General features: G+C 47.4%; 1 non-coding gene and 2 pseudogenes across 1 annotated transcript; all 3 read right to left on the bottom strand.

Moving 5' to 3' along the window:
* Nucleotides 1-1,053: 1,053 nt before the first annotated feature.
* On the bottom strand, nucleotides 1,054-1,662 carry LOC102575880 (phosphatidylethanolamine-binding protein 1-like; annotated as a pseudogene).
* Nucleotides 1,663-1,871: 209 nt separating this feature from the next.
* On the bottom strand, nucleotides 1,872-2,882 carry LOC102576807 (5'-AMP-activated protein kinase subunit gamma-2-like; annotated as a pseudogene).
* Nucleotides 2,883-4,353: 1,471 nt separating this feature from the next.
* LOC132248916 (U6 spliceosomal RNA) lies at nucleotides 4,354-4,460 on the bottom strand. The gene has a single exon (XR_009460389.1). It is a non-coding gene; the product is annotated as a U6 spliceosomal RNA (small nuclear RNA).
* Between the last annotated feature and the right edge of the window lie 14,550 nt (nucleotides 4,461-19,010).

Genomic DNA, 19,010 nt, shown 5'->3' with positions numbered 1-19,010 from the left:
AAGCCACTAAGGCCCAGGTCCTAAAAGGCTGAAAACATGTAACAATCTGGAATTTGGGCCCAAGTCTTCAAAAGACATTCAGGTGCCTGAGGTCATGCACCAGTGATTAGGGAAGGAAAATTAAGCAGGTTCACATGGGGGGAGGCATACAGGTGTTACAGGCCTGTTTCCACTCAGTTGCTGTTTATGTAGAGCAAGTAAAGAAAACAGCAGTCTCCCAAGAGTACCTGGGACAGGTGGAGGAAGTCGCTCTAATTAAACATTGAGGCTAGGGACAGAAGTTGCACATAAACCGGTTTAAGTGGTCAGAAACTGGTTTAAACCTGTAATAAAACAGAAGTTCAGTGCACATAAACCAGTTTCAAAATGGCTGAAACCAGCTTAAGATAAACCTGGTTGAATGTAGTATCAGACTGAACTGATTTAGGTTAAACCAGTTTATGAAACTTCTGTCCCAGACCCATTCCTCATTCAAGTTAAATCACAGTCCTGCAGCATCCCATCATGCTTTCCAGCCCTGGGCAGAGGTGAGCTGGGCTGTCTGCTCCAGCAGAGAAGGGCTGGGGAGGGGCTGGAGTCTGAGGCCAGGGAGGGGGGTTAAACTTCCCTCCCCCCAAGTACAGAGCTGCCCTGTCAAAAACTTACTGTTGTGTGCGACTGTGGACTAGAAATCCCAGAGGCACCTCAAAGCAGGAAGAGGAAGTGATGAGCAATTCTGCAGAGTCTTGCTACTGTGATTCTGGACTCAAAATCCTAGAGACCTCAGGGACTAACACAGCCCAGGCTGGCTATATTCCAGAGAGCCGTGCTGTATTACCCCCCAGCTTAGGGCATGAGCCACTGCTGGTATGTGGCTGCATTTCCTGAATCAAAAGTGAATGTGTGTCCAGTTGTTTCTCTGTTTAATATCTTAGACTAACCTGCAAAAACTGAATCGATTCAGCCTCAGGCTTTTTGACTGTACTTACTTGGCCTAAGTTACTGAGACTTTATGTGGGCAAAACTTGTCTTCTAAGGGAAGGTTGTACATCTATCTCCCTCTCCAGAAAACACTTATTCCAGAGGATGGGGTTTGAGAAGGTGAGGAGGGGACACCTGCCCCTTCTTCCCAGGCAGTTGCCCACAGAGCTTGGACACAGTCATCATACTCTGCCTGGTAGCAAATGCCTGCCACTGGAGGTCCCAGCTTGTACTTCTTGCGAAATAAAGCCACTTTGAATTTTCCATGATGGCCACCAAATCAGTTAGACAGAATGGGTTCATCACAGCCCAACTGGTGCAGCTGCTCATAAGCCAGCCACACATACCAGCGAGGGCCTGTTCCTTTGGGAGGTCCAGAGCCAACACAGTCAGACAGGACTTTCTTACTTTTGAAGTCATTTCTTTTCATGTTGGTCACAAGGAAGTGATGCCATTCCCTAAATTTCAGATCCTTCCTGCTGGGAACATCTGGGTCAGTAAGAACCAAGGTGTAGAGTTTCTGTGGGTCATAGCCATCCCACTCGGTGGTGGCCAGGCAGCCCTGAGCCAGCATAAGTACGAGCACCTTGCCCAGCTCATCAATCTCCACATTGTCGTATTGACCCGCAGTGGCTGCACTGGCTGTTGCTGTACCAGAGCCAGGCTCAGCAGCCCACCCCGCTGTGCCAGCTCCACCAGCATCTCCCCCACTACCTGAGCTCATGTGACTGCAGTGGGCAGGCAATGAGCACCAGCAATACCCTAGCAGTGGAGTGACCAAACAGCAAACCTCAGCCTTCACTACTCTATCCACAGTGGTCTCCAGTGTTTCCAGCATATTGCACTTCACAACGGGGGTCGGACTCAATGACCTGTTGAGGTCCCTTCCAACCCTAGCATCTATAAATCTATTAAAAACACCTTAAAAATACTGAGAACGGTGCTGTAGAGCTTGCATCCCTGTGATAGCTATTATTGGGGTTTTCAGCAGCAAAATGTATTACATCAAATTTGGAATACATATCTTCAACCTTTTCAGACTCATCCACAACAGGTAACACTGATATCCTTCTTTCTGCAATTATATTTAAGGATTTAATGGTAGCAGTGTCTGGATATATGAAAGCAATGCTGTGGTAAGTTCCTATCTCAAGTTGATCTAGGTTCCTCTTCATAAAAGCAGGCTTTGGTGTCTCTGACACAAAATCTGGAGGAGCTTGAGGATTCTTTCATGGGTAAGTATATAAAGTACATTCCCATTGACAGGGACAATAACTGGCAATCTGTGGACTTTGTTTTTGATCAGTGAATATACAGCATCAAAAAGGCTTGCATCTGGGGAGATGTTTATTGTAAATAAAGCGCCCTCCACATTTCAGTCTTGTGCTCCTCCAAATCCCATACCAAAACCACTGGAGACTTCTAGCACCTATGCAGGACGTTAATGAAAGCTGTCGTTGTTAACATTCCTACAAAACTATTTTTACTCTCCCACAGTGGAGCTGCTCAACCACCATTTGCCACCAAGGCAATGAAGGCCTTCTTGACTTGTAGACAAGGCACTTTGGGTAAACGTGATATCTTTTATTAGACCAAATAATAGCAACCTTAATCACTAGTCATAGCGACCAATCTAAAAGGGACATTTGTGTGCAATTCAAGAGGTTACACGATTGTTATGGATTGCACCCTCATTCCACTGAGCTCCAAACTTGCTGTTTTCAACACAACGTTACAAGTAAAGAAGGGTTGTTGGTTGTAGCCATGTTGGTGTAAGGACATAGGCAGGCAGGGTTCTTTGGGTACACAGTCCACGCCCTAGGCAACCAGTGCACACGCCTATTTCAAAGCCCTTCACCCTGAACCAATGAGAAGGGAACTTTCAGGAAGGAGGCAAAATTCACCCACTCCTTCCCCTCCATGCTGGCAGGGGGCGGGGTTTGCTTGTCTCTGCCATAAGCGTGATTGGCTGACAGTATGGAGGGAGCACCCAATGAGTGCCCTCAGCTGCCCAGAGGTCATTGTGGAAGCCTGTTCAAATGGCAGCTGCCTGGGAGGGGGTGGTTGTCGGTGCCTGGAGGGGATAGTGGTGCGCCATGTTGCGCTGGGGTGGGGGAAGGGAGGGAGCTCAGGTCCAGCGTGGGTCACAGCGGGCTGTGGAAGTGGCTGTTGCATGGCTCATGGTGTGGCTTCTCTATGTTACGTGGTCCTTCCCTTCCAGCCCTGCTTCCCTGTGAACCCCTGACTCTCAGGGCCCGTGTTACACATTATGTATATTACTCAATTGAGTGTGAACTGCGCAATAAATGTAGACTGTCACAGGTGCAAAGTCATTATCATGTAATTAACTGGTGAACTGCAGGATAAATGTAAGCAAGTCCAGGTACAAAGTCATAATCACAATTAACTAGTGCATTGTACAATAAAGGTAGACTAGCCACACGTGCAAGGTCATTATCAGATGACAAAAATGGCTCTCCAGCTATAAAAAGAGCTGACCAGCTCTAAAGTTAGTGCTTGAAAATGGTTGCATCTCGCACTGGAGTTTATTGCTCCTGGGCACTGCATTTGAACGTGCACCTGGGACCGCAGCATGTTGAGCCTGGCTGGAGCAGCCCCAGCTGGCATGTGGTAAGGGGGGAATTAGCTTGCTAGCCTGGGGCTGCTCCAACCCAGCTCAGCATGCTGTGGAGGGGCTGGCTGGGGCTTGAAGGTGCTTTAGAGCATGCCCCAGCCAGCCCTGTCAGCTTCTACACGTGTTGCTGTGGAATAAAAAAACTCTGCCACAGGATAGCACTTGTATTTACAAGTACTAACCTATGGTGGTGTTATTAGTTTACTCCCTCCTAATAGCACTACATGTGTAGATGCTGAGACGTTTATTGTGGAGCTAATTAGGTAACCACAGTAAACATCTTGTGTAGACGTGCCCAATGTATAACAACTCTTTAGCTAGTTTCTATCTGGCTTTAATATAACTGTGTGGCGGGGTGATAATCTTCAAAGGTGGACACTTGACTGGGGGGGGAGGGGGGTCAGTCAGGGATGATCCTGCCTCAATCAGGGAGTTGAACTAGATGTGACCTGAGGGTCCCTCCCTTCCAGCCCTCCTTTCCTCTGAACCCCTGAGTCCCAGGACCCTTTCTCCATGTATACAGTATTGCCAACTCTTATGATTTTTGATGTTGTTCTTAAAGTCTATGCTTCAGGAATATGAAAATATTACCTTTCTTTTATATATATATATATATATATATATAGAAAGAAAGAAAGAACTTTTCCACAGACCAGTTTATTCAGGGTACTTTCTCACAGTGCCAGGGTGGGATTTGAACCCATGATACCAAGGCTCTAAGCCAGCACTCTCCCCACCAGGCTAGCAAGCTCTCAAAGAAAGAAAGAATTTGCGTCACGAATTTGCGTGTCATCCTTGCGCAGGGGCCATGCTAATCTTCTCTGTATCGTTCCAATTTTAGTATATGTGCTGCCGAAGCGAGCAAAGAAAGAAAGAAAGAAAGAATTTGCGTGTCATCCTTAAGAAAGAGCTAAGTTTTCCACATTCCTGAAGCAGACTTTAAGAACAACACCAAACATCATGAGAGTTGGCAACACTGCATATATTATGCGATTGACTGGTGAGTCACGCAATAAATGTAGACAGCCACATATGCCAAGTCATTGTTACACAATAAAAATGTCTCTCCAGCTATAAAGTTAGTGCTTGAAAATGTGTAACACCTCTATAGCTGGTTTCTTTCCAGCTTTCATTTTCTTACACCAACACGGCTACAGCCAACAACTTACTTTTATGGATAAGTATACAGTATAACGTGCATTCCCATTGACAGGGATAATAACTGGCAATCAGTGGTTGGGGGGCGGCCATGGAGGGGTCAGATGGGACAATCCTGCCTTGAGCACAGGGTTGGACTGGATGTGATCTGAGGGCCCTGCCAGCCCTGCTCTTGTATGATGCCGTGACTCTTAGCTAACCAGGGCTGGCAGGCGGTGGGTTTCCAGAAGTATCCTCTGCCATCTGAACAGGGAGACCAAGAACTGCTTTCTTGCCGCAGATGTCCTGATGCGCACGGGCAAACGGATGGCTTAGGACAGGGGTGGGCAAAATGTGGCCCGTGGGCCTGATGCGGCCCGGCCCACTGGGCCATTCTATCTGGCCCGCGGGTCCACTAAAAAAATTAGAAAATTAATATTTATCTGCCCCTGGCTGCCTGTCCTCTGGCCCTCAATGGCTTACCAAAACTCAGTAAGTGGCTCTCTGCCCAAAATAATTGCCCGCCCCTGGCTTAGAGCCTCTTCTATCCAGATTGTTGCTTTTCCAAACAATTGTGTCCATCTCAAATATATTTGAAGAGTCCTGCAGAAATGACTGATTACACTTGTCTCAAAACAAAGGGATACATCTGCACAATGTGCAGTTCGATCAAATTCTTCTGGTTAATGTAAGATTGCTATGCACTTTCTTTTAACAGGTGGAGTCGTTATTTTGAAGTCAGTGACTTAGGTCCACAATAAATGTTTTTATTTTTTTCTTCAACCAGATCAAACACCCTGTAGGAACATGGGCAAAAATATACAAAGATTTTTGTGAATTCAATGTATGCCACGCGATTCACTTGGTACGCTGATTGACTTCTGCTCTTAGTTAATTTATCATAACCAACTTGCTTTTTCAACACTAGCAATGCGTTACCGTTTTAACCAAGCCAGTCTGAATCTGCTTGATGCAGAGTTGGCTAGACAGAAGTGCAAATCATGAACACTGACATTTTGAATTCAACCATTCATTGATGTTTTCCCTTACAATCCACTTCACAAGTAGATGTCAATCTGGCATTTTAAATTATTGAAAGGCAAAGGCGTTTCAGGATCTCAGCATTTCAGCCAGTCTTCCCTTTTCCCCATTTTTGGCCTTTTGGTCTAATGTCTGACACCCAGATGTTGTCATACTAACATTGGAAACATTCGGTAGCGTCTTCAGTTCAGTCGAGATTGTCTCTCTTTCCATTGCCCCCATCCCCGAGTGTCCCAGCAAATGTTGGTTGGGGCATTGATGCAGCCTTCATTTTTTTTAGTCAATAAGTCAAGGCAATGCTGGTAGTGATAGGAAAAACCTCTATCATGTACCCGAGGCCTGTGAGTAGGCATCAATATTTGGTTAACAAGAAATAAAGTGTGTGATAAATGCTTGTCTGGTCAAAGCTGAAGATGAAAATGCTGCAAAGTTTGTGGTCCAAATCTAATTTTTTGAGCAAACAGAACCATACTGCCCTTCTTTCTTTCTCTACTTTTTAGGCGGTGTTTTCATTGATGCGAATGCAGTATTCTGGCGTTTTCTTTTTAGATATAGCATCTGTTACACAAAATAGATGTCCCTTTCCTGTTTGACATTCATAGATGTTATTGGGTCATTCTCGGTGCCCCATCTTGCTTGAATGTTGCGACTGATTGTAGCGGTATCTGTTAGTGGACTGTAAATTCAAATCTGTCTGGAGAAAAATGTATTGGGCTCTTCAGTTCTTAAATTGTCTTTTAAATTTCTCATTTGCTGCTAGACTGAGGTCAGTGGGCTAGCTTCACTCTGCTTTTCAGTGATTGCAACGATGCGATTGCCGATTGAACTTTGAATGACAAAGATGAACAGGGGCTGCCTCTGAATTTGTTGGGAAACGGCTTTTGGAAGGGGTGGAACAAATTTCAGTTATCAAATGACTGATTATATTTTGATGACAATAGCATTGAAAATATCTCACTTGTGGGATCACCCAGTTAACTGATATTCCCATCTTCTCTTTTGAGAGAGAACTTCATTTGCACTTCTGATCATGAAGAATCCAAGCAAATATTTTCTGCGTTTCAATTTGATCCCAAAACCTTCCCCTCTTCTAGAGATCTTGCTTTATATGGATTAGTTTTCCATTACTCTGATCCATTTAGTGACTTGTTTCCTATCACTTTCTTCATAATTAGGTACAGCCCCTGAGATGATGTCTCATCCTGACCGGTTAACAAACCACACATGTGCAGCAGTCCTATTCCAGTCCCCAGCCCATTTGCAGCTAGGATGCAGGAGGACCGCCTTGTAGGCTCAGGACCAGAATATTGTCCAATAAATAAGATAGCCAGCCGCATGCAGATTACCAAGTGCCCTACCTGCTTTCTAAATTCTAGCTTACCAGCGCTTAACCATTCACCGCTCCCTTTTTTGCAACATCAAACTCCACCCACTAGCAGTAGTCTCTTTAAATCACAATTACGCCCTCTCTGAGTTTTTAAACTGCTCTTAAACAGGTTGGAAAATAAGAAGGATGAGAACCTTGTTTGTACGAAGGATGTTCGCAGGACCTTTCAGGAAAAAAAGACAGTCAGATTTGCATTCAGAACCTGGAATTGAAGCCTGATGTTTCTAGCACATGAATCTCACGTCTTATAGTGTTCATGATATATGATGTTTGCATAAATACATCAGAGTGACAAGAGTTGTAAAAAGTTGGGTTTACTGGATTTGGGTTTTGGAAGAATCCGGTGCTGCTGTCTGAAATCTGATGATGAATGAACTGATTGTATACACCAGTGGGCATTTGGATAGATACTTGTTTGTCTGTAGTTTATATGGCTGATAATGTAGATGATTGCTAGCTTTCAGTAATGTTGCTATCTCTGGTTAAGACTGAATTATTACGCTCTTCTAGTGTTCTTATCGGAAGTTGCCCTGGAAGTTGCTTTATTTATATGAATGGCGATCGACTTCTAGTGAAGAAACCCTTTATCTGCTTTAACATCTTAGGAGAGGGGACTCAGACATTCAGATGTCAGCCCCAAGTGACTGTGTGCATACGTAGATGAGTATTTTGGGGAACGAACACTTTGAGGAAGACCTAATTCCTCATAGCACTTACACCATGGGCGGGCAAAATGCGGCCCACGGGCCAGATGCAGTCTGCCAAGCTATTCTATCCGGCACGCGGGGCCCCTAAAAAATTTAGAAAATTAATATTTATCTGCCCCTGGTTGCCTGTCATGCGGCCCTCAATGGCTTGCCAAAACTCAGTAAGCGGCCCTCTACCCAAAATAATTGCCCACCCCTGACTTACACTCTCTTATACTGAAGCCGGACACAATGCACATGAACGAATTTGACTCATCAAATGAAGAGACTGCAGAAGAAAATCAGACACCATTTCAGATATACTGGTAAGACACGTTTTGAAGCGATTGCCAGCCTTTCAAAAATGTTCCTAGCAACACATGTGGGGTTTGGAATAAAACTAGTCCCAAACATATGCTGTTTTCAGCTAAATATTGGTAACGATGTGAGCCAATAGCTTCATAAAACTATAGTGCTTGACAATGCTGAGTCCCTGTGGTAGGGATGTGTGTGGCAGGCCGTTGTCTTCCAGTGCTGCCTCACAGGAGACATAGAAGCAGTAATGAAATCAAACTCTTGCTAAGTAAATGCAGTGCAACTGGCACATCCCTCCTGGGGCGCTTGTACACGTGCCGGGGCTTCATTCTCCCTAAGGTGAAATGGTGTGTTTTTAATTGCACTTTTTAAAAAATTGAAATTGCATTTCAATTTAGGGACGTCCGTCACTGTGACAGAACAGTGATGGCCCCCATCAGCTCATGTTCCTCCTCCCAGCCCCCCACCTCCCGCTGCAGGCAGGCTCCGCTGAAGGGGGGAAAAAGAAAGCAGTGAGGGCCCCAATGCTTCCCCCCTCTTGCCTGCCGAGCCTGCCCGTTTCTCCCACAGCTGTGGGGAGAGCTGCTAGCATGCCCTGAGCAGTCAGGGGGTCCTAATGCTTCCCTTTGCAGCGGTGGCATCCCCAGACAGCACCCACCTGCTAGCAGCCCACCCAGGCAGTCCCAGGGGGCTCTGCCACTGCGGAGGGAAGCACCAGGCCCCCCACAGCTAGCGGTTGCATGACCCAGTGGCGGGCAGGCTCTGCTGAGAAGAAAAAAGTGGCAGGGACCTGATCCCTTTTTTTTTCTCTTGGAGCCTGCCCACATCTCCCACGCCCAGGAGCAAGCTGCCAGCGGGCTGGGCAGCCCCTGAGCTGCAGGGGAGCCCGGGTGATTCCCTCCGTGGGGGTGATGCCCCCGGGATCGCCCAGGTGGGGTGTCAGCAAGCGGGTGCCACCACTGTGGAGGGAAGCACCAGGGACCCCGCAGCTCAGGGGCAACCCGCCGGCCGCGTGCTCCCTCGCCACCTGCACTGTCCTCGCCACCTTCCTGCTGCCTGGGACTGCCCAGGAGCAAGCCGGCTTGCCCCTGGGGCAGTGCAGGAGGGTGGCTGTGTGTGCTGGCAGCCAGATATAGTTGTGGGGAAGGTGCATGGGGTGCTGGAAGCCCACCAAGCCTGAGCTTCTCTGAGCACATCTGGGCTTCCAGCACCCTGTGCACCGTCTCCACCGCCATCTCCAGATGTATCACTGTTATTTGTTATGTAGCAAGCTAAAATACATTGGATGAATTTTATTTTGCTATGTAAAAAAGTCAGCTCAATCAAATTACGCCGCTGCACATGTACACTGTGATGAAATTTAATTGCAATATGCCACCACATGTGTACACTGTGATGCAATTAGGGGCCATTAAGCCGCTAAAAAGGGGCATGAAACCACTAAAAGGGGCAATTTCATCATTTGTACAAGGGCCCTTCGTCACGTGTGCAAAGGCCCTTACAGTGCAGTTTAAGGATACCAGTCCAACCTGTATTTTAAGGATTGACTCATGAGCAACAAAAAAACACATCCTGCATTTTCCAAATAACTCTTAAATCATTAAAAGGCAATCAGGACTCGTAGCAGAGATGCTATATTTTATTAGACTAACACGATTTTTGCAAAAAAAATTCTTTAATTCTTTAAAGGATTAAATAAATTACTTCAGGCCAGGCACCATATTGCGCGGGCATTGTAGTGCATCCACTAATGCACTGGGCCCCGGGGTCACAAGGGGGCTGGAAGTGGCATTCACAGGTTTAGTTGGGGATGGTTGGGGATCTAGTTGGGGCCGGTCCTGCTTGGAGCAGGGGGTTGGACTCGATGTGACCTCCTGAGGTCCCTCCAACCCTCACTTTCTATGATTCTAAATCCAAGTTTTGTCAAAGTTTCCCATGCGGTGAATGGGGAGATTTAAGTCTCCAAGAATAAGATTCACAAGGGCCAGCAGGCTGCGTGAAGCCAGCAAAGCCAGGCAATGGGAAACTCAACACACTCCCTTTTTTCCTTCTAGCGCAGCATATGGACAGATGTGATGGTTGTATCACTATTAAAGGCTATCCATGCAGGTTGTGATCATGCAGCTGTTACATCTGCACGAAGTGGGAGATCCATCCTTAATGAAAACGCATAAGCAGTACTGGAAGCGGGGATCAGACCCCAGGATTTCCCCTCCTTGCAGAGTGCTTTCACTGCCCAGCTACAGCCATTCTGCCTCCTTTTACTGTCCTTCCCTCTGGATCCCCAAATCTTGTGTTTGTTTCTATGCAATGGGCCCAGCCATGGGCGCGGAGTGGAGAGTGCCTCCATCCCACCTGGCCTGTAGGCCAGTAGTGATCACAGCACTCTCGTGGGAGGTAGGAGGTGAATCTCAGGATGAGGGTCAAGAACCCAGTCCTCCCAGTTCTGGGATAAGTGCTCTAACCACAATGCTATTATGTAAAAGATGGGCACCACCATTTCCTCCTCCTCCTCCTCCAGCTTGGTTGTTGAATGCAAGTGGCTACAGCTTGTCTTTAATACTAAATTCAGTTCTATTGGGATGTTTGTAGCATGGCCTGGGCATGCCTTCTGGACCAGGTCCTTTAGAAAACGTAGGTGCAAGGACTACATTTGTGAATCCCAATCAGCCTCAGGCATAGCTTGAGATGTGCGGCTCAGGCACGATGGTAACAGGTAGGCCCAAATTTTGCGGCATTGCGGTATCTCTATTGGAGTCAACTTAAGCGTCTGTGGACTGTTGGGTCTGGCCCAAGCTCTCAAAGCTTTGCTTGCAGTCCTAGAGGCTAATAGGGCAAGTTATTTCTCTTGGATATTAGACAGAGCCTCTGGGCAAGACGTCCCCCAACATGATTTGATCGTGATTCTGGTGACTCTTTAAGCTCGCGTGTGAGAGTAGTTGAATCATGGTTGAAATGTTTCCAAAGGGATTCTGTTTCCCTTGACCTGGTGAATCGAGGGAAGGTGCTTCCAGCAAGGAGCTTGACAGGGCAGGCCCCGGCCAGAACATCTCTGCTTGGGAGGCAGGGAAAACCAGAGGGAACATCACTTTGCACCGCGTGGGGTCCAGCATTATAAGCGATCGGGCTTAGCGCAGGGACTACGCTCAAATTCCCGCATGGCTTTGAGATTTGTAAGGGTGGTTCTTGGAAGAAGCCTGCTAGCAAGAAAAGAAGAAGCCCAGTGTGTGAGATGTGCTCGTTAGCATGCTTCAACTTTTTTTTACAGTCGCTGCCTGTCCTCTGCTGCGGTTGTCAGATGCGCTGGCACCGCAACAGGTGATAGACAGCCTCGGGGATGCAAGAGGATCTGGGGCAATACAGACAATAAAGATAATGAGGCTGGGCCTGTGTGGGAGTACTGCAGTGAAGCGCCGTGATGGACTCTCTCCCTCTCTGCTAGGATCCTTCTTCCTGGAGCAACTGCTTTGTGCGTGGGTATCTGTACTCTTGCAGCAGCGTCAAAAGGGAGGGGCTGCAACTGCTGTGTGCGTGAGCCTGCGGCAGGGCAAGGGTGCTTCATCCAGGGTCGAAGTGGCCAGTTCGGTTCCTTTATGTCAAAACAGGATTATGCACATTTAATTGTTACGGTCTCTCTGGGTGCACCTACCCATGTGCTTTACTGCAGAGTGGACTAATTTGCTCTGCAGTAAAGCATCACAGTCTACACATGCACCGGTATTAGAGCGCAGTAAACTAATTAACTCCACTGTCAGGGACAGTACTATCTTACAGAGGAGTATTTTACTGCACTGAAATGCACATGTAGATGCTGACAGCAGGTGTACTTTGTGCCCAGCCACCCCAGCCAGATGGGGGCCGCCTCCAGCCCGGCTCAAATTGCTGCTGTCACGGGCGCCTGTGTAGACGCCGCGCCTCTGAGAAGTAACGCAGGGAGTGGCTCTCGCCACAAAGGCCAAAGAGAGGGGAGAGCTGCTGAAGCCAGGGAGAGGATCATAAAATCATAGAAAAATAAGGTTGGAAAGGACCTCAGGAGATCACATCTAGTCCACCCCTCTGCTCAATGCAGGACCAGCCCCAACTAGATCATCCCAGCCAAGGCTTTGTCTAGCTCGGTCTTAAAATCCTCCAAAGATGGAGATTCCCCAGTTAATTGGAATTAGAGGATCTATACTCCCCCCGACTCCTTCAGCCTCCTCCTGATCCCAAAGGATACTCTTGAACACTTGTTCTGCAGTTCACACTATTTGGGATCTTAAACACGTGTGGGTCTATTAGCCCTCAACATGGGAGGCTCTGCCCCCTTCAGCTGCCTGGATCCAGTGTCTCACCGACTACCTGCAGAAGGGGTTTAACTACTAAAGATACAACAGAAGCAGTTTATCCCGCTTAACATTTCAGGATCCAGAATGAAGTCTCTCCAACATCATTACTATGAGAACAGAGAATATGGCAAGTCAAAAGGCCCAAAGGCCATCTAAACCAGTGCCCTATCTGTGGCCAACACCAAGTACCTCGACATAAGGTGCAAGAATCCTGCAATAGATGGATGGTGATCTCTTCGGGGTCTCACTCCGATCTACAACACCCAGAGATCACCTTAAACCCTGAGGAATTGACTGTCCCCTTCAAAATGGTGTGCCTACCCATTGGTAGCAGAGAACAAGCTCCCCAGCCCGTTCCCTGCCCAACTCCGCACTCATGACCATGAGACTGGCACTGGGAGATAAGGATCACCCAGCCCCTAGCTCCCCAAACATAACGGCAGAGCGTGGGTTGGGAGATAACAGTCTCCTACCTCTGCTTCCCTATTGCCATCCAGTAGCAAGGGGCTTGGAGTTCCCTACCGCTGGGGTGGGGGGGGACATAGTCCCTGCCCAGGCTCCGGTGGCAGAGCCCACCCTGGCAGCAGGCAGTTCCTGGGGGTAAGGAAAACTCGACCGCTGCCTGGTGGATGGTTGACCAGGAGCAGATTTACTCCCAGGCAGTCATCTGCACAAGAGCTATTGCATTGTTACTAATCAAATTTGCTACTAGTAAATTTGCATTTGCAGGTAGCACATGTACTTGCGATTAGCCAGATTTGCTGTGTAGCAAGCATGGGCACGTACAGATGCTACACAGTAGTAAGAGGTCCTGGCAAAGGGCCACTGAGTCCGCATTTACTGTCATCGGGACTTGATATATGCAACTGATACCGGAGAGGGCTTCATGAACTACAGTAATATCCTGACTGCAGGATGCAGGGCATTTCTAAATTCATACGCAGAGTATTTTAAATACATTGGAAAAATCCCATGTTTGTGCTCAGCCCCCTCTATTTCAAGCTGATTTTATTTTCAATACAAGAATTTCCTGTTGCTTAGGTATTAGCCTTTGTCTAAATTGATTCAGGGCTGCACATCTATGGATCTCATGACACTTTACAAACCAATTATTAATTTCAGATACCAGGTTCCTGCATATTGGCTATGGTCATGTATTTCATTAATAGAGGGTCACGTTGGGACATAAAAAAAAATAAAAGTGTCTATATCATGGTTGTTTTTGTGCAGAGTAAACTCTGAGAAAGACTTGAGGGTGCTGGAGGGAAGCTTGGATAAAGAGTGAAAGGATCTAAGGTCCAAAGCGATTAGGACCAGGAGGGACTTGTGAAAGACACTCGAAACGAGGACTGGAGGAACGTAGTCTACTTTGTGCAAGCCATTAACTAATGTTCTCCAGTAGTAGACGCTTGTGTGGGTGCTGTGGATTCAGCACTAGACAAAACTAGGTCATCACAGCTGAATCAGTGAGACATGATCCAAGAAACTTATTCTGGAGCGAAGGAATGCTTGAATAAGCCTTTGTGCTCAAACTGAATGTTCCCAGCTGGACTTGCATATCATTTTATTTTAGACTGGGAGATGAACTTTTTTCTACTAATGTTATAAAGCGAGTAATCATATGCATTTTAATACAGACAAGTGCAAAGTTAGTTGGAGTGTAACCTGGTTATAACGATTCCCCATGGAACTGGGAGAAAACTTCAATAAAAGGAGGTGTCCGCTATAATAGGATTAAGTCAATTGCTGCATAATGTACTGAAAAAATGATCCTGGCTGTGGGGATTTTTAAAAGCGTGGGTTTGTAATAACTGGATGTTGTTTCTAATGAGGTGGTACGGTACCTAGGAATGGCCTGGAGTCTGGAATATGGTTATTCAAAAAGGATTGAAGGATCACGGGGGCAAACAACTCGGCACTAGCAACACAAGCAAACTGGGCTATGGTGGATTTTGGTTCATCTTTGAATGAACAGGGGAGTGAGGGACAGTTGAGACTGATGCTACATGAGGGGTCTGAGAACTTTGTTTTCCTATGTTCTTAAAATTGAAAAAGTGGAGAAGTGACGGGGCTGGAGAAAGTGCCTTACCGTGAGACATGAAGCGCTCACTCTGCTATATTTATGAGAAAGACAGCTGAGAGGTGTCACAGAAACACTGGACTGGAAGGGCCTCCTGGAAAACAAGCCCAAGCCCTGCTCTTGTAGGCACCACATATAATGCCTTTCATAGGGACCAAGTACAGATATTCAAAAAGCCCGAGACTGAATTGAATCTGTGCAGGTTAGTCTAAGCTGCGTAAATTGAACCCATAAGCAAGCGAACAGACATTCACTTTTGATCCCAGAAATGCAGCAATGGCTCAGGCTAGAAGCCGGGAGACGCTAAAGCACGTCTCCCTTTCCTTCAGGCTGGAGGGAAGCTGAGCCTCCAGCTCAGGGCGGCATGGCCATGCCCCGGCCGGCTGAGTATGACTGCAGAGGGGTTTCAACCCCCACCCCTGCCTGCAACGAGCCCAGCCAGGGTCTGCTCGGCTTTTCCCCCTGCTCGGGCTCAGCATGGCCCAGGACCCCAGAGCTCCCCTCCCAGCCCGGGGGCAATCTGGCTGCGCCTTCCCAGCCACCAGGGCCAGGGTTTCGGTTGGGGCAGCCCAGGAGCAAAGGTCAGATAGGGGGAGGAAGGGGAGTGAAACGGCCCCAATCCCAGGTGGGGACATGCACAGAGGGACCGTGACAGTGGCAGCTCCAGCCTCATTGTGAGCCTTGCCGAGCAGAGGGACCCGGGTGGCGGGGGAGGGAAGGGGCTCAAGTGTGTCGGCACTAGCCCTGGCAGAGCCGAGTCGAGCATGCAGCTGGGGAAGCAGGTCCTGCCTAGAGACCCCTTCTACTCGCTAGAGCGGCATCTGGGCTGGCCCTGGCCCCTGCAGTGGCACGCATGGTGCAGACTCACCCCCTCAGCCCCAAAAGCTATTATCTGTGTGCCCCAGGCCAGTGGGTGCTGAGTTGGGCACGCACTGCTCACTTTTCCCCTACCTGGCACAGCACAGCCCCGTGTACCAGGTGCCAGGTGCAGGAGGCCACCCCTACAGCTTCTCTGCCACCGCTGTCTGCCCGCCCTGTGGTCAACCGTAGTTCGGCAGTGCGGGCAGCGCCTACCAATAGTCAGAGCAGGCCCCCCTGACAGTGGCAGTGGCAGGGAAGCTGTAGGGGTAGCACCCTGTGCCTGATACATGTGCTGCTGCTGCCACAAAGGGGAAGTGAGCAGGGCATGCCCACCTCAGCACCCGGCAGCCCAGGGGATGCAGGTAATAGTGCTTGGGGCTGATCCTGTGCCACTGCAGAGTCCAGGGCCGGGGCCGGTCCGGGCACTGCTCTCCAGCAGGTGGAAGAGACTGCCGGGCAGGAGCTGCTCCCCCAGCTGCATGCTCAGCTCGGCTCTGCTCTGGGCTAGCACCGACACACTCGAGCCCCTTCTTCACCCCTCCAAAGCCTGGGTCCCTTTGTTTGGAGGGGCTCACATCCACGATGGAGCTGCTGCCACCTCGATCCCTCTGTGCATGTCCCCAACTGGGCTTGGGGCTGTTTTGTTCCCTTTCCTCCCTCCAGTCTGTCCTTTGCTCCTATGCTGCCTCAAGTGAAACCCTGGCCCCAGTGGCTGGGAAGGCACAGTGGGATCACTCCCTGACTGGGAGGGGAGCTCTGGTGCTCCTGGGCCTTGCTGAGCCATGAGCAGGGGGGAACAGTCAGGCGGATCCCTGCCAGCTGGGATCCCTGCCAGCGGCAGACGGGAGGCAGCGGGGTTTAATCCCCCTCTGCCTGAACCTGCTGTCCCATGCCCTCGCCCCCTCCACACCAGTGGGGAGAAGTCTAGCAGGGACTGCTCTGCTCCTGCCAGGGCCCAATATGCCCACCCCCTTGTCAGCCAGCCGTCACTGCTCCAGCTAGACAGCACAGGGGCAAAGTCACCCCTGCTCTGCTCCTGCAGACAGCACAGCCCAGCTCAGGGCTGCAAAGCATGCTGGGATGTTGGGGGACTGTGATTTAACTTGAACCAGGATGGGGTCTGGGACAGAAGTTTCATAAACTGGTTAGGCTTAAATCAGTTAAGTCTGATACTACATTCAACCAGGTTTATCTTAAGCTGGTTTCAGCCATTTTGAAGCTGATTTATGTGCACTGAATTTATGTTCTGTTACAGGTTTAAACCAGTTTCTGATCACTTAAACTGGTTTGTGTGCAACTTCTGTCCCTAGCCCAGCTGATCAAGGATATCTTCAAAAGCAGTTTGGGTTTTTTTTGCCCCCTCTGTTCCCATGGAAGTGCTACTCCAGGACTTCCCTTCTAATTTCCAGCCTATATTTATACCCATTTGCTCTTGAGCTAATAACATGCCTTAACTTACGGTGGGTATGTCTACAGATGCAATTAATGTGACTGAATAAACTCTGGTGCAATTTGAACTGGAGTATAGTAATCCCAGCATCACCGCCTACATATGCATTTAAGCACAGTAATTTATTCTGTCATCAAATAAATAGTACCCGTGTCTGACAGGACTATCCAATGACACTGTAAATTAGTCTACACCCGCCCGGTTGTCACTCATGTGTAGGTGGTGAGGCTTCACTGCATAGTAAATTAATCTATGCAATAAAGCGCACATGAAGACATGCCCACTGTCTCCCCGTCCCATTTACTGCTGTTCTTCCACTAAATTAGGTGACTAAACTCTTAATCGCCTCAAAATAGGACCTCCATTCTCCTGCTCATCCTACTTCCATTTAAAAAAGCAGTAATCTGAATTGTATGCACTTTCCAGATGAGGTCTTCCCAAGGGCTTGTAGGTGGTATTAATTAATACTTCTCTGGTCTTGCTCTGAATACTTGTCTTGATACAGCCTTGGAACCTGTTGGCAGCTTAGTTGCTTGTAAATTCAGGTGGATGAATTCCTAGTGCATGAAAGACTTTTCAGTAAAGGTTATCGAGTTCTTTTTACATGACAATGCCACCAGATTGTGTGTCATGTAAAATTACCAGGTTACTCAATACAAGGATTGAAATTAAAGGACTATGACATGCAAGCCAGAGTCACTCCATTCTGGCCTTCAACTGCATAAACTGTCACATAGACACGCAGCACTTGCAATAAGACTTTCATAGCACGCTTATAGCTGGGTTAAAACATCTATACCTCTCCCTCCACCCTACACACTTGGCCAAGGCCACAAGTAGCTTTATCTTACTTTCAGTATCTTGCCAGCTGCAAGGCTTCATCACTACTGCTCTGTTGTTACCAGAATGGATAAAAATCAATTAAAAAATGGATGTTTTTATTTAAATAGTATTTTTTTTATAATTATGTTTTTCCTTTTAATAAACCAGCTTAAAATTAAATTTGAATTTAATACAGCATAGGTTAAGGTATATATTTAGTATTATATACTGAAATAACTTTAAAAGAATTATTGAGTCAATGAGTCTCTAAAAACTCTGAATGCAAGGCTGGTTTTCTTCTATGCAAGAAGGGAGTGGGGGGGATGAAACTTTTAAGGCCAAGCTCTTTGGGAAGTGGAAGATTACAAGAGAAAGCCATGCTTGTGTTTTCTTCATTTCAGAAAGGGCACATTGTCTTTAGTCCTCTCTTCTATATTTACCACCACCCCAGCGCTGAATGCACGCATAAAACTGAATTTTACCAAATACGTTGCAATTGCTTTTCTCTCAGCTGTGCATTCTTTTCTTTTCTAAAATAGATAGAAACTCATTTAGATCAATATTCAATAGCATTGGGGATGGTTAGCAAGTGTCACCTAGAGGCAGCATTTTGTAGCATGCCTCCTACTAAAAATATTTCTTGTACCTGAGCTATGCTAATATGAATGGACACCATCTCCACAACACACACTGCTTTTTCCGAACAAAAGTACGTTTTCAGGTAGAACAATACTTAGGATCCAAAATATATGAATAGATGAGAATGTAGCTTTGTCACTCCAGATCCCAACTCCACGCCACTTTTTAAGTGCATGACTTGATTCCAGTAGGACTACTTTCAGGCATATATACTACACCTGATGTACATTAGTTGGCTTATATCCAGGAGTTGGAAACAGGTAGATTTGCCAGCTGCAGATCCCAATTGCAAATCAGTTATGAATTTGCACAGATGGTAACTCTATACAAAGGAAAGGTTTTATACAAGGTTAGTCTGACAACTTCTGAATAGCACACGTGTGACGTTACAGCTAACGTTTACGACAAAGGTGGAAACACTGCTTTCTAAGTAGAGAAACAATCTAGTCCTCAGCTCAGGAATTCCCATCAACTCCAGAAAGATAAAAATCAGGTTAAATCATAATTCAAACCATTTCTTCCCTCACTCCTCTGATCTCTAAAGGTTGCAGGAACTATCTTGAAGATGAACCGTGAGAGGTCACTTTTATGTTTCTGTCCACAGTAAGAGCCAATGGATAAGGCCCAAACCAGGGTTTTGAATCTAAGGCGAGCTTTGGATCCGAGTTCATA

Source organism: Alligator mississippiensis, chromosome 2, assembly GCF_030867095.1.
Source record: "Alligator mississippiensis isolate rAllMis1 chromosome 2, rAllMis1, whole genome shotgun sequence".
NCBI classification, from domain to species: Eukaryota; Metazoa; Chordata; order Crocodylia; family Alligatoridae; genus Alligator; species Alligator mississippiensis.
The sequence above is the reverse complement of the archived record's forward strand: the minus strand, read 5'-3'. Positions and strand labels throughout refer to the sequence as shown.